The following is a 15,865-nucleotide window of genomic DNA, read 5'->3' as shown; positions in this document are numbered from 1 at the left end:
TAGCTCAAAAGATATAAGTGAGGCACATAAAGTATTCTAATAAATCACGATTCATGCGTGTCTCTCCCAAAAGGTGTGTACAGCAAGGATGATTGTGGCAAACTGAAAAGCAAAGACTCAAATCATACAAGATGCTCCAAGCAAAACACATATCATGTGGTGAATAAAAATATAGCCTCAAGTAAAGTTACCGATAGACGAAGACGAAAGAGGGGATGCCTTCCCGGGGCATCCCCAAGCTTAGGCTCTTTGGCCTCCTTGAATATTACCTTGGGGTGCCTTGGGAATCCCCAAGCTTAGGCTCGTGCCACTCCTGATTCCATAGTCCATCAAATCCTTACCCAAAACTTGAAAACTTCACAACACAAAAGTCAACAGAAAATCTCATAAGCTCCGTTAGTATAAGAAAATAAATCACCACTTTTGGTACTGTTGTGAACTCATTCTTTATTTATATTGGTGTAATATCTACTGTATTCCAACTTTTCCATGGCTCAAACCCCCCGATACTAGACATAGATGCATCAAAATAAGCAAACAACACGCGAAAAACATAATCTGTCAAAAATAGAACAGTTTGTAGTAATCTGGATGTTTCAAATACTTCTGGAACTCTAAAAATCTTGAGAAATTAGAAAGTCCTAGGCAATTTTTTATTAATCTTCTGCAACAAGAGTCAATATTTTATCACGCTCCTGCTAAAAATGATAATTGTTTTCGTGAGCGCAAAAGTTTCTGTTTTTCAGCAAGATCAAATCAACTATCACCGTAAGCTATCCCAAAGGTCTTACTTGGCAAAAACACTAAATTAAACACAAAACCACATCTAACCAGAGGCTAGATGAATTATTCAAAGCAAAACAGGACCTAAAAAGCAAAAACACAAAATAAAATTAGGTGGCCTCCCAACAAGCGCTATTGTAAACCCTTAGCTAGGCATAGATAATTTTAATGATGCTCACATGAAAGACAAGAATTGCAGCACAAGGAGAGCATCATATAGCATGTGAAAAACACAGCTAAGTCTAACATACTTCCTATGCATAGGCATCTTATAGGCAAACAAATTATCATAGCAAGCAAAAACTAGCATATGCAAGGAAGAAGAAAGAGACGATAGCAATCTCAACAGGAAGAGAGGTAATTTAGTAACATGAAAATTTCTACAACCATATTTTCCTCTCTCATAATAATTACATGTAGGATCATAAGCAAATTCAACAAAATATCTGTCACATAACATATTCTCAACACAGTACACATGCATGCGAAGTTGACACTCTTCCAAAATAGTGGGATCAACATTAACTAAAGTCATGACCTCTCCAAACCCACTTTTATCAAAAATTTCATAAGATTGAACATTCTCCAAATATGTGGGATCTAAAGTGACACTCTTCCAAACCCACTTTCAATATTATTGCCACCACTATTATCAATCTCATATTCATCATGGGGCTTAAATACATTTTCAAGATCATCAGAAGAATCACCCCAATCATGATCATTGCAACAAGTAGTGGACATAGCAAAACTAGCATCCCCAAGCTTGGGGTTTTGCATATTATTAGCACAACTGACATTAATAGAATTTATAATAACATCATTGCAATCATGCTTTCTATTCAAAGATCTATTGTGAATCACTTCATAAAGCACTTCATCACAATTTTCAGATTCACGAATTTCAAGCAAAACTTCATAAAGATAATCTAGTGCACTCAACTCACTAGCAATTGGTTCAACATAATTGGATCTCTTAAAAAGATTAGCAAGTGGATGAGGATCCATAAGCTTTTAGCAAGCGAAGATGCAAGCAAAAAGAAGGTACATGGTCACACAAGATCGAACGGAAGAAGGGCGAAGAAAAGGCAAATCTTTTCAAAAATTGTTTTAGAAGTGGGGGAGAGGAAAACGAGAGACGAATGGAAAATAATGTAATGCGAGGGATGAGAGTTTATGATGGGTACTTGGTATGTCTTGGCTTGGCGTAGATCTCCCTGGCAACGGTGCTAGAAATTCTTCTTGCTACCTATTGAGCTTGCATTTTTTTTTCCCTTGAAGAGGAAAGGGTGATGCAGCAAAGTAGAGTAAGTATTTCCCACAGTTTTGATAACCAAGGTATCAATCCAGTAGGAGACAACACGCAAGCCATTAAATACCTGCACACAAAAACACCAACTTGCACCCAACGCTATAAAGGGGTTGTCAATCCCTTCACGGTTATTTGCAAAGTGAGGTCTGATACAGATGGATAAACGGTAAAGTAATATCGTTGGTATTTTTGGTTTAAGGAATGGAAAATAAAAGATTGCAAAATAAAGGAACGGCGACAGAAATTGGCTAGTCGACTGGAAACTAATAAGATGTAAAATAGACCCGGGGGCCATAGGTTTCACTAGAGGCTTCTCTCAAGATAGAAATTATTACGGTGGGTGAACAAATCACTGCCAAGAAATTGATAGAAAGGCGCAAATTTATGACGATATCTAAGGCAATGATCAAGAATATAGGCATCACGTCCGTGTCAAGTAGACCAAAATGATTCTGCATCTACTACTGTTACTCCACACATCGACCGCTATCTAGCATGCATCTAGAGTATTAAGTTCATAAAGAACGGAGTAATGCCTTAAGCAAGATGACATGATGTAGATGAATTAACTCAAGCAATATGATGAAAACCCCATCTTTTTATCCTCGATGGCAACAATACAATACGTGCCTTGCTGCCCTTCCTGTGACTGGGAAAGGACACCGCAAGATTGAACCCAAAGCTAAGCACTTCTCCCATTGCAAGAAAAACCAATCTAGTTGGCCAAACCAAATCGATAGTTCGAAGAGACTTGCAAAGATATCAAATCATGCATATAAGAATTCAGAGAAGATTCAAATAATATTCATAGATAAGCTGATCATAAATCCACAATTCATCGGATCTCGGCAAACACACCGCAAAAGAGTATTACATTGAATAGATCTACAAGAACATTGAGGAGAACTTTGTATTGAGAATCAAAGAGAGAGAAGAAGCCATCTAGCTACTAGCTATGGACCCATAGGTCTGTGGTAAACTACTCACGCTTCGTCGAAGAGGCAATGGTGTTGATGTAGAGGCCCTCCATGATCGAATCCCCCTCCGGCAGGATGCCGGAAAAGGCCCCAAGATGGGATCTCACGGGTAAAGAAGGTTGCAGAGGTGGAAAAGTGGTTTCGTGCTCCCCCGGAAGTTTTTGGGGTATTTGAGTATGCACAGGAGTAAGATCTAGTTCAGGGGGTCACCGAGGGGCCCACAAGGTCGTGGCTCTTCTGACTTGCACTCCAAGTCTCCTGGGTGTCTTCTGGTCTAAGAAAAATCATCGCGAAAGTTTTATTCCGTTTGGACTCCGTTTGGTATTCCTTTTCTGTGAAACTCAAAAACAAGGAAAAAACAGGAACTCACACTGGGCTCTAGGTTAATAGGTTAGTCCCAAAAATCATATAAAATAGCATATGAATGCATATAAAACATCCGAAACAGATAATATAATAGCATGGAACAATAAAAAATTATAGATACATTGGAGACGTATCATCTTCTCCAAAAGGAGGTCTTGAAATCCACTTGGGGATCCTCTCCCAAGAGCCCTTGTTATCCAAGAGGAGTGGTATAAGAAGAAAAGCTCTATCAAAGTCTCACATAGACTTTGCTAACCCTAAACATGACCCTAGGTACGGAATGTATAGGTAGGTGGGCGAAGGGGATGAAGTGGAGGACCAAATAGCCACTCTGGGCCGTCCATCCTGAAGGGCCCGTGCGCACATGGTAAGTTGGGCCCGTGTGCACGGGGACCCGTGTGCATGATACATGCCCTTCCGCACGGGGTCTGGAGGCCATGCACATGGGGTGGTGCGTCTTGGTTCCAGTAGCTCCCTAGGTGGCCCGTGTGCACGGGGTCATGGAGGCTCGTGGGCACGGGGTCGCCTGGGAGGTGCAGTCTTGCTCCTCTTGGTCCTCTTCTTCTTCCTTGAGGCCTTGGGGTGCTTCTCCTCCTCCTTTGGGATGTCCCTTAGCTGCTTGGTGGTGTTGGTCTTCGTACCTAATGGCACATAGAGTATTTTGGTGAGGTAGCAACCAAGTTCTGTTCATGTCCATATGTATCTCAAGTAGGAGTGAGTTCACATCGGTTTCAATGGCGCATGCTAAAGCTCTTGTCATCAGTCCACATGGTCCTTGATGTGATGGTGTAGGGTCCATGGGGATGATGGAAGGATGCTCCGCATCATCTGCCCCCCCCCTTGGGAGAGATCCATCCTCGGATCGTGATCTTCATTACCATGGTATGGGGCCAAGTCCTTGACATTGAAGATGTCGCTTGTGTTGTACTTGACACATGGGATGTCAATCTTGTAGGCGTTGTCATTGTATCGTGCGAGCACGTTGAATGGTCCGTCAGCTCGTGGTAGTAGCTTGGACTTACGCTTGTTGGGGAAGCGGTCCTTGTGAAGATGTAGCCATACTAGATCACCCGGTTGGAACACCATGGGTGTCTTGTTGATGTTGAGCATGGTGGCGGGCGTTGTACTTGACACTCGATCGTGGCCCTTGTATCTTCATGCACCTTCTTGAGATAACTTGCTCTTGCACTTGCGTCCATGTTCGCTCCTTCTTGAAGCGGTAGAGGAAGGATGCCCAAGGGCGACAAAGGGTTGAACCATGGACGACCTCGAAGGGGGACTTGGCGGTAGTAGAGTGTCTTGCGCGGTTGTAGGCGTACTCGGCGATGGGTAAGCACTCTTACCACTCCTTAATGTGTTCTTCTTGATCAACACGCGCAGGAGAGTAGATAGCGTCCGTTGGTTTGGCCATCTGTTTGGGGATGATAGGTCGTCAAGAATAGTAGCTGATGCCGACCTTGGAGCAAAGTGTCTTCCAAAAGTAGCTTAGGAACTTGACGTCTGGGTCCGAAACATTTGTCCTTGGCACACCATGTAACCTCAAGATTTACCTACAAAAAAGATTTGCAACATGTGAAGCATCGTCTATCTTATTGCATGGGATGAAATGTGCCATTTAGATAATTGGTCCAGAACAACAAATATGGAATCCTTTCCATTTTGAGTCCTAGGCAATCCAAGTACAAAATACATGCAACTATCTTCCCATGGTTGATATGGAATCGGAAGTGGCATATGTATGAGATTGAGCTTTTGACTTAGCTTTGCAACATGTAGAGCACCGGTTGGTGAAGCGTGCGACGTCACGAAACATCTTGGGCCAAAAGTACTTGAAGGAGAGTGTGGCAAAGGTCTTTTCACGCCCGAAATGTTCCATAAGTCCTCCACCGTGAGCCTCTTGCAAAAGTAACAAACGAAGAGACGGCTGGGTATACAAAGTTTGTTAGCGCGCATAAGGTAGTCATTGTTGAGCTAATAGTTCTCCCAACAAGTGTTAGCAAGACATTTGTCATAAGGAATCACAAAGAAAGGATCATGTGCATATAGATCTTTAACATTCTCAAAGCCAATGACATTCACTTCAAGTTGAGTAACTAACATGCACTTGCGGGAAAGAGCATCTGCCACAACATTCTCTTTACCCTCAATGTACTTCATCACATAAGGAAAAGATTCAATAAATTCACTCCAGTTAGCATGTCGTTTGTTCAACTTGGTTTGACCTTTAAGGTATTTAAGTGTCTCATGATCAGTATGTATGACAAATTCATGTGGGCGAAGGTAATGCTCCCAAACATGCAATACTCACACTAAAGCATATGATTCTTTGTCATAGATGGGATAATTAAGTTGTGCGCCGGAAAGTTTTTCACTAAAGTATGCAATGGGTCGCTTTTCTTGCATCAAAACTCCACCAATACCATTACCACTAGCATCTCAATGGACTTCGAAAGTTTTATCAAAATTGGGTAAGGCAAGCAATGGAGCATGAGTAAGCAAATTCTTAAGCTCATGATATGCGGTATCTTGGGATGATCCCCAAACAAAAGGTGCATTCTTCTTACTCAAGGCGTGTAAAGGTGATCTAATAGTGTTAAAGTCCTTAACGAATCGACGATAGAATCTGGCTAACCCAAGGAAGCAACTCACTTGTCGCAAGTTGGTTGGTTGTGGCCAAGTTTTAATAGCATCAATTTTAGCTTCATCTACATGAACGCCCTTATAAGACACAACAAAACTCAAGAAAACAAGCTTATCAAGACCAAATGTGCGTTTCTCCATATTAGCATAAAGACACTTGTTTCTAAGAGTTTGCAAAATGGTCCTAAGATGAGTGACATTATATTTTAGAGATTTTCTAAACACAAGTATATCATCAAAGTAAACCACAACAAATACGCCAATGTATGGGCGAAGAACATATTGCACGACACACATGAATGTACCGGGTGCTTCTGATAAACCCACAGGCATAACTAACCACTCGTACAAGCCAAATTTAGTTTTAAAGGAGTTTTTCCACTCATCACCTTGTTGAATGCTAATTTGGTAATAGCCACTTTCAAGATCAATTTTGAAGAAAATGGTGGCACCGCTAAGCTCATCTAGCATATCATCAAGTCATGGAATGGGATGCCTATAGTGAACAGTGATAGCATTTATGGGACGACAATCGGTTTCTTAGGCACAATCATAACCGGAACAACACAAGGACTTAAGCTTTCACGTAGATGGCCATTGTCGATGAGTTGTTGTACTTGCCGTTGTATCTCCTTAGTTTCTTTGGGGTTGACGTGGTATGGAGCCTTCTTTGGTAGGGGTGCGCCGGGGATGAGGTCGATCCGGTGCTCGATGCCTCATACTAGGGGAAGACCAGCAGGTAGCTCATCGGGGAAGACATCCGCGAATTCCTGCAACAAATTAGACAACACTAGAGGAAGATGGTTAGAAATGTTAGTCCTTGTCGCTTCATCTTTGCACACTAGGACATAGTGTGTGACACTAGATGGGTTCTCACACACTTCTCTCATGTCTCTTTTGGTAGCTAAAATCATGAAGTTTTTCTTGTCGCTCATCGTGGAGGCACTCATTTTTGGCTTGTGGCGCTCACCCTCGCTTTGGTTCTTCACTCTCTCACTAATCTCTCCATGATGGGTGGATGCTTGCTTGTCGGCGATCACTTGGCTTGGTGACATAGGTCATAGCATGTACTCTTTTCCCTTCATCTTGAAGCTATAGTGGTTGGTATGCCCGTTGTGGATGACGTTGCAGTCGAATTGCCAAGGTCTTCCTAAAAGGAGATGGCACACGGACATAGGAACCACATCACACTCCAAAGTGTCTTTGTATGAGGCGATCTTGAAGGAAACTTGCTTGGTGTGCTCCACTGAATGGTGCTGGAGTCGCCAAGCCATTGGACCTTGTAGGGGCGACGATGCTTCATCTTGACCAATTGTAGCTTAGAACATAGTTCTTCACTTGCCAAATTGTGGCGACTTCCTCCATCGATGATGACCTTCACGGAATGTCCATTAGTGTGTGACACTAGTTGGGTTCTCACACACTTCTCTCATGTCTTTTTTGGTAGCTAAAATCACGAAGTTTTTCTTGTCTCTCATCGTCGTGGCACTCATTTTTGGCTTGTGGCGCTCACTCTCGCTTTGGTTGTTCGCTCTCTCACTATTCTCTCCATGATGGGTGGATGCTTGCTTGTCGGAGATCACTTGGCTTGGTGACATAGGTCATAGCATGCACTCTTTTCCCTTCATCTTGAAGCTATAGTGGTTGGTACGCCCATTGTGGATGACGTCGTGGTCGAATTGCCAAGGTCTTCCTAAAAGAAGATGGCACACAGACATAGGAACCACATCACACTCCAAAGTGTCTTTGTATGCACCGATCTTGAAGGAAACTTGCTTGGTGTGCTCCACTGAATGGTACCGGAGTCGCCAAGCCATTGGACCTTGTAGGGGCGACGATGCTTCATCTTGACCAATTGTAGCTTGGAACATAGTTCTTCACTTGCCAAATTGTGGCGACTTCCTCCGTCGATGATGACCTTCACGGAATGTCCATTGATGCCCACTTTGGTGTGGAAGATGTGGCAGTGTTGGTCTTTGTCTTGTTGGCGTTGAAGCGTCAAGACCTTGGATACAACAAGAGTAGAGCTCAACTCATTGTCACAAGATACTTAGTCGTCTTCATTGTCATTCACGCGCCCGTGCATGGCCACGTGCTCAAGGGCTTCCATTTCTTCCTCACTCATCGAGTCATATGTGCCGTCGTCATGGGAGATCATGGTGCACCGAGTGGGGCACTCAAATGTCTTGTGGCCTCGGCCTTGACATGTGAAGCATTTGATGGAACTCGTCTTGATGGTCTCATCCGTTGGAGTAGATGATGATGAAGCTCTCGGCTTGAAGTTGCTTGTAGTAGGAGGATGACTTGAAGGTGGTGAAGTTTTCTTGTAACTTGACTTGTCGCCGTTGCTTGGAGATGCTCAAGTCGAAGTAGGCAGTGTCGATGTAGGCGGTGTCGAAGTAGCGGGATCTTGAGAGTAATAGCCGTAGGTCTTGAAAGAGTACTTGGCGTATTTGAAGTCGTCTTGTACTTGTCACTCTGCCTTGGTCGCTTGATGAACTAACTCGAGAAGGTTGGAATAGGGATGGAAATCGGCAATCTTCTTTATTGGGTGATTGAGTCTGTTCAAGAATCATGCCATAGTTTGCTCGTCACCGTCCTTGACATTGGCCCTTATCATGGCAATCTCCATTTCTTGGTAGTATTCTTCCACCTCTTCATGCATTGCTTAAGGAGTTGCAACTTCTTGAAGAGATCCCGGGTGTAGTGTGTAGGCACGAAGCCAGCTCTCATAACATCCTTCATTTGTGTCCATGTTGTGATTGGTGGTTCACTTCGCTCTTAGCGTCTTGCTATCACTTGTTCCCACCATATGAGAACGTAGTCTTGGAACTCGAGGGAGTCCATTGTGATTTTCTTCTCCTCGTCATAGTTGTGAAGACAATATATCTTGTCGACCTTAAATGCCCATGAGAGATACTCCTCGGGGTCGTTGCTTCCGAAAAACTTGGGCATGGTGAACTTGAGCTTGCCGTAGCATTGTTCTTCATCATGTGGACGATGGTGGTGTCACCCTTGGCATGGAGGAAGGTCTTCAATTTCGCGTTCCTCTTGATGGACTTGCCGATTAGGACGAGGCATGTGTGCCCGGTTCCTTCTTTCTTGTTGCTCCTCACGGCGAGCAGCTTCATCTTGTAGTTCTTGGAAAAGTGCTTCTTCTTGTTCACGCACTTGGCGGTTGCGCTCGGAGACAGCTCTAGTGGACTCGCGGAGTGCGCATTGTGCTTCGAGCGCTTGTTCTACACGACTCCTTTGTTATTGTCGGATTGCATCACCGTCGTGAGGTGCTTGACGTTGCGCTTGTGGAGGTTGCTAGTGGTGCCTGGCGTCTTATTCTTGGCATATCGCTCTTTCACGAGCTCGGGCGGTCTTGCAACCCATTACCATGGAATGGATTTTCTTGAGCTTGGCGATCTTGAGTGTCGGTGTGGCGAGGAGAACGGGCTCGAAGAGGACTCGCATCCAATGAAGAGTAGGTCGAGGAGTGGCGACTTGAGTGGCGCCGTCTTGGTGAAGAGGTGGTGGAGGACGTGTGTCTCACGATCATGTTGCGGAATTCTTCCATTTGTTTGGAGAGCTTGGCGTCGAGGTAGTCCCGGTTTCTTGCTTCATATTGATGTAGGATGGTGGCGAGTTGCTCGATGCGGTCAGCCAAAGCTTCACTTTCTTGATGGATGGCTCGTTGGGCGATGAAGAAGTGATTTTTGGTGACGAAGTCGCCTTTGTCATCTTAATCCTCGAAGAGTGGGTTCGCCGAAGAAGTGGGCCTATCCATCATAACTAAGTGGGGGTGAGTGGGAAAAATGAGAGAACAATACCAAAGTTACCTTTTCCGACGATTGAGGATGTATCTGGTATCACTCAATGGAATGCTATAATAGGAGAATTGGTACCGGGTTTTGATAATCACACCTACAAGTAAGGCTTATGGAGGAGCTCGGTTAGGATGAGTAGTACAAAATTCAAGCAAGTGTTAGCCAAGATATTGATAATGTTGAAGAGATTCACAAATTTCAAGCAAGACAAATAGATCAAAGCCAAGGATATCACTAGGAACACACACACGGAAGATAGATGGGATCTGCACAACCAAGGAGTGAGCTCAAAATGTGAAACCACAGAGAATTCTCTTGTTGTACGGGTACTAGAGAGATGCTAGCTTGATTGCTCAAATGGGCTAGATACGCTTGTGCACCAACCTATGAGAGAAACGGGCCGTCTACTATCCCAAGTATGCTTATGTATGTATGAACCGAGATGATGGAACTAGGCAAAATCGCTTAATGTTAATGCTTACTAGCTCTTTGTTTCTCTTTTCTTTGCTTAAAAGCTTTTTTTACTATGCCACAATGCTTGATATTCGAGCCAGGGTATGAGCTAACAAGTGTGATATGCGCGGGAGAGACATATCACTAAAGGTGCAAGAAAAAGCGTGGCCCGACAATTCTCAACTCGCTAGTGTCGATTGGTAAGTGATGCAAAATGGCTCGAGGCTATCAAATGTAATGGAAAGGTATGATGTTAGGATGTCGTCGAGGTTACCGTCCTTGCTTATGGTAGTATGATGTTGAAGTGGTCGAAGTCGGTGTGGAGTCCGAGCCGATGACGAATGGCGGTGATGTAGAAGTCAAACTGCGCCTAAGTAGCTGAAACACCTTAGGACACGGTGAACCACAACTCCAAAGCTCAAACACCAATGGGAAGTATTGTGGAAAGCGAATGGTAGTGAAAGAATGGCAAAACGAGGAAAAACTGGGTGTGGCCGGACAGTTCTCGAAGGTCCGTGCGCATGGGGTAAGTTGATCCCGTGTGCACAGGGTCCTGATGGATCCTGTGCACACGGGGTGCTCTGCTACGGAGGAACACCTTCGGATCCATGGATTTTTTTCAAAAATCCGGCCAAAAATCGATGGTGGGATGTATGTTGGAGGTGGGTAAGGGTTAGATCCACTTGCCACACACAAAATTTGTGGACCAAATCAACAAAATATCACAAGATCCAACAAATTGCAAGAAATTTTTTGGGGCTATTATTTGTGGAGATTTTTGAATTAGGATGAAAAACAACAAAATTAGGATAGAATATGAGGGGTAGGGACTCCAAGATGTGAATCAACCATGGCTCATGATACCAAGATGTTGTAGGGTGGAACCCTAGATGGAGATCTTTTCACACTCGGAGGGGGAAAGAGGATGAACAGAAGAACACAAAGAGGAAATTAAGTCAAACAAAGACCCAATCACACATCCACTAGAATAGCATACACATGAGATCCACAAGAATACAGATCAATCCAAGGAAACAAGGAAAAAGGTAAGGTTCTTCCTGCTCCTAAGGAGGTGAGGTTTTGTTGATAGTCTTATCCAAAAGGAGGTCTTGAAATCTACTTGGGGATCCTCTCCTAAGAGGCCTTGATCTCCAAGAGGAGTGGTAGAAGGAGCAAAGCTCTATCAAAGTCTCACATACACTTTGCTAACCCTAAACATGACCCTAGGTACGGAATATATAGGTAGGCTGGCGACGAGGAGGAAGTGGAGGCTCAAACAGCCACTCCGGATCGTCCATCCTGAAGGGCCCGTGCGCACAAGGTAAGTTGGGCCCGTGCGCATGGGGGTCCCGTGTGCATGGTACAAGCCCATGCGCACGGGGTGCTACAGTGGCCCAGGCCCGTGAGCACAGGGTCTGGAGGCTGTGCACACGAGGTGGTGCGTCTTGGTTCCAGTAGCTCTATGGGTCTTGGTGGCCTGTGGGCACGGGGTCGCCTAGGAGGTGCAGTCTTGCTCCTCTTGGTACTCTTATTCTTCCTTGAGGCCTTGGGGTGCTTCTCCTCCTCCTTTGGGTGTCCCTTAGCTGCTTGGTGGAATTGGTCTTCGTACCTAATGACACATAACATATTTTGGTGAGGTAGCAACCAAGTTCTGTTCATGTCCATATGTATCTCAAGTAGGAGTGAGTTCACCTCGGTTTCAATGGTGCGTGGTCGAGCTCTTGTCATCAGTCCATGTGGTGCTTGATGTGATGGTGTAGGGTCCATGGGGATTATGGAAGGATGCTCTACATCATCTCACAATACAATGGTTATACTTTGCGCATTTCTTGTTTTCATGCTTGTGATATGTCATGTGCATTATGTATGACCACTATTTGCACACATGACATGATTTCCATGATTACCTCTAGTATGTTGCATCTTTGCACTACTAGCTTGCATGAATTAATTCATATAACTACATGCTTGGTTGCATCACCCATCATCCATTCTTGCTCATTTCATTGGGTTGATAGCATATATGTTCATGCCTCTCACTTGAGTTGTGTAGATCATTGTCACTTGTCTCCATTAGTTGCCTCTTTCATATTCACGAGTAGTGAGTGCAAACATGCTATGCTTATGGATCTTGGAGACTTGACATCTTACTTGTGACGCATGCTTGTTTGATTGAGCTTAATGTCTTCGGTTGTGCCAGCATCTTATGCCTACATACCATGCACTATACCCTTGTCCTTTCTTACGAGAAGAATGATGAAAACACTTGTTGGGTAACTCATCACACAAACAGGTTTGTGCAATTCCGCTAACCTCATTTGTTTTTCCGAGTGTTTGCCATGTTTTTCGTTTTGAAGGATTCACAAGGCGGTACCGTCATGAGACAACTTGGTCATGTGAAGGCGTACACGATGTGTGACACCATCATTTTTGTGACACTACTTAAGGTGAACTCCTTTCCTTTGAGCCATCCTCACATATGCATATTGGATGGGTCACTCTTTCATTGTTGTTTCCTTCTTCTTGTCTACATGATACATCTATTGGATGGAGGACCGACATTGGAGATGGACCCTATGGACCTTCAAGTTGAGGAGTGCCACGACATGGAGCTATGGTACAACACCACCCATAATAAATTTGCATCTTATGAATGGATTGACTCACATTGTGATTGCCTTGTTGCATCTTGTATTTCTATGTCATCCATGATATATGAGCTTGTGCACTTCCCTAGCAAATTTGTTGTGATCTTCCTTGATGGCATATTCATACATAATGACCACATTGCCTACCATCAATTGCATGACAACACAATCATATTGACATTCCATTGCCATGTTCATGCTCTTGATATACCATCTCTCTATGACATCATTTTGCACAATGGTTTCATTAACCACATTCACAATACCTTTGTGTGCACAATGAATGAATCTGCTCCCATGAATGTTATGCATCCCATTCTATATCATTTCGTTAAGCATCATGTGCTTTGTCACAAACAATCTTGTCGCACGGACTCATGCTTACTTAATGGACACCTTGTGTGCGCTAACCAATGTATTTCCATGTGTTGTTAGTGTTTGCTCTGCATGTATACCCCTTCGGAGACAGCTTGGAGTACTTGGATTGTGCCATGAGTTCCACTCCGTCCAACTACAAGTCCGTCCACCACAACCGTTTCCATGGTGATGAGGATTACGATCCGAGGTCGGATCTTTCCCAAGGGTGGGGGGGGGAGATGATGCAGAGCATCCTACGGTCATCCCCATGTACACTGTGACTACTCCCCAAGCCCCAATTGGACATATGATGAGACCTCAAGCACACGCCATTGGACACAAGGTTAACTCGCTCCTCTCCGAACCGTCACTTTCGACATGTGAGACATAGCTACTACCTCATGCATGGACCTTGTGTATACTCAGGCACAACCGAGATGACCATGAGGAATCAAAGGGCCAAGGCCAAGCATGGAAGAGGAGATGGAAGAAGAAGAACGAAACAAGACAGGACTTGCCCGGATCATCATGACCCCTAGCCGGACAATCCAGACAGAGCCCAGACGATCCGGACGACCACCCAGACGATCCGGACAACGTACCCGAAGACAGTGAAGCTAGCTCGCTGAAGCCCGATCATCCGGATGGATCCGGACGTCCGGACTAGGACCGGACAACCAGACCTCCCGCGGCCTCCAGGACACGTCCGGACCATCCTGACGCCGACCCGGATCATCCGGACCCCATCCGAATCATCTGGATCCTACCTGCGTGCATGACTTGGGCCGAGGGCCGTGTACCCATTTCGCCCCCTCACTTACCCCTTCGTGGCTTAGACTATAAATAGACCTCCCTCTCCACCATTTTAGGGTTAGCAAAGTGATAACTCATTTGTATGTGAGCTTTGCTCCTTTACCACTCCTCCTCTTGAGGCCTTGTTCGGTTACACCTCTTCTCAAGAGGATTGGAGGGGATTTGGGTGGGTTTTGACTTGTAGGAGATTATATCCACCTCAATCCCTGTCAAACCCATCCTAAATCCCTGTCAACCGAACAAGGCCTGAGAGAGAGAGAGAGAGAGAGAGAGAGAGAGAGAGAGAGAGAGAGAGAGAGAGAGACCACTCCACTGGAGTTCAAGACCTCCTTTGGAGAAGATCCCATAGGGGAATCAAGACCCCTTCTTGGGAAGATCCTTCTAGGATTCAAGACATCAACTCCTCCAAGGATTAGGATGAACTAGTTATCTCTTATATCTTCTTGTGTTGGATTTGGACCTTTGTATCTCTCTTTGTATGTTTGGATCTAGCACATGTGTGATTGGATCAAGTCAATTTGAGTGTTTTCCACTTGTGTGTTCTTCGTGTTCTTCGGGAGCCCCCCTCCAAATCGTGAAAGATCATCCCCTAGGGTTCCTCCCTACATCACCGTGGTTATTTGCATTTGTTTTTCTTGTGATGCTATTGATATGCTCCCTTTGCATCATGTCCATCATATGCCATGCCATGACTACCTAGCTTCGGATATGCATTGTTTTGGACGTTGTTCATATTAGCCATATGATGTTTCCGTTATTGCTCATAAGGAGATCCCCATAGTTTCCTCATCCATACTAGGAGATTTTTATCCATACCATCCATTGCATGATCCCAATAATTATGTGCACCATATGCTCCCCATGAATGACAATGCTAGTATTGTGCCATATCATTGCATGCTCAATTTGTATCCCCATCATGTTATACATAACAACTATTCTTTCATGATGGATGACATGTTCTTATACCATGCTTGAAATTTCTTTGAGCGATGCTTATCTTGTGCTAACCCTCATGTACACATACACATCATGACGGATGATGTGTATATTTACCATGCACACACTTTCTTTGGTTTGTGTCTCTTTTGTGTAGGTCATCACACATATTCGTCAACCTCGCAATCCCATGAGTTGACGTAACGAGCTCTAGAGAGCAACGATGACTTGGGATCCCGTGGATTGTTTTCGACATTGTTTCCATTGCGCAAGGACTTCACGCATTTCTTCTACGTGACCCTCACATGGTTATCGGTTATTGTCCATTACATATTCTATGCACATTTTGCCATGTTCACTTTGCATGATATGCTCATTCCTATGCCTTTACCGTGTGACCCATGCTTTGCATTACACATGATGATTAATTATACTACTTGTATGTGTATTTGCAAGCTTGGTGGAGATATTGCTTGTTCATGCCATGTTTCCTTTGTGACCCATACCTATAATGATACTTTGACCATGGCATGCTTTCATGCTTGCAATATGTAATGCGCGATGTCTATGCATACTATTTGCTCACATGACATGATCGCCATGATTTCCTCTAGTGTGTTGCATCTTCGCTCCACTAGTTTGCAGATTTGATTTCTCTGCTTGCCTATGTTGCATCACCGATGATTTGTACTTGCTCGTTTCATGCGGTTGGTGACAACCATTGCCATGCTTTGCACATGATTGCTACTGAATGTTGTCATA

Source organism: Triticum aestivum, chromosome 5D (assembly GCF_018294505.1).
Source record: "Triticum aestivum cultivar Chinese Spring chromosome 5D, IWGSC CS RefSeq v2.1, whole genome shotgun sequence".
NCBI lineage: Eukaryota > Viridiplantae > Streptophyta > Magnoliopsida > Poales > Poaceae > Triticum > Triticum aestivum.
This window is presented reverse-complemented; position numbering follows the sequence as displayed.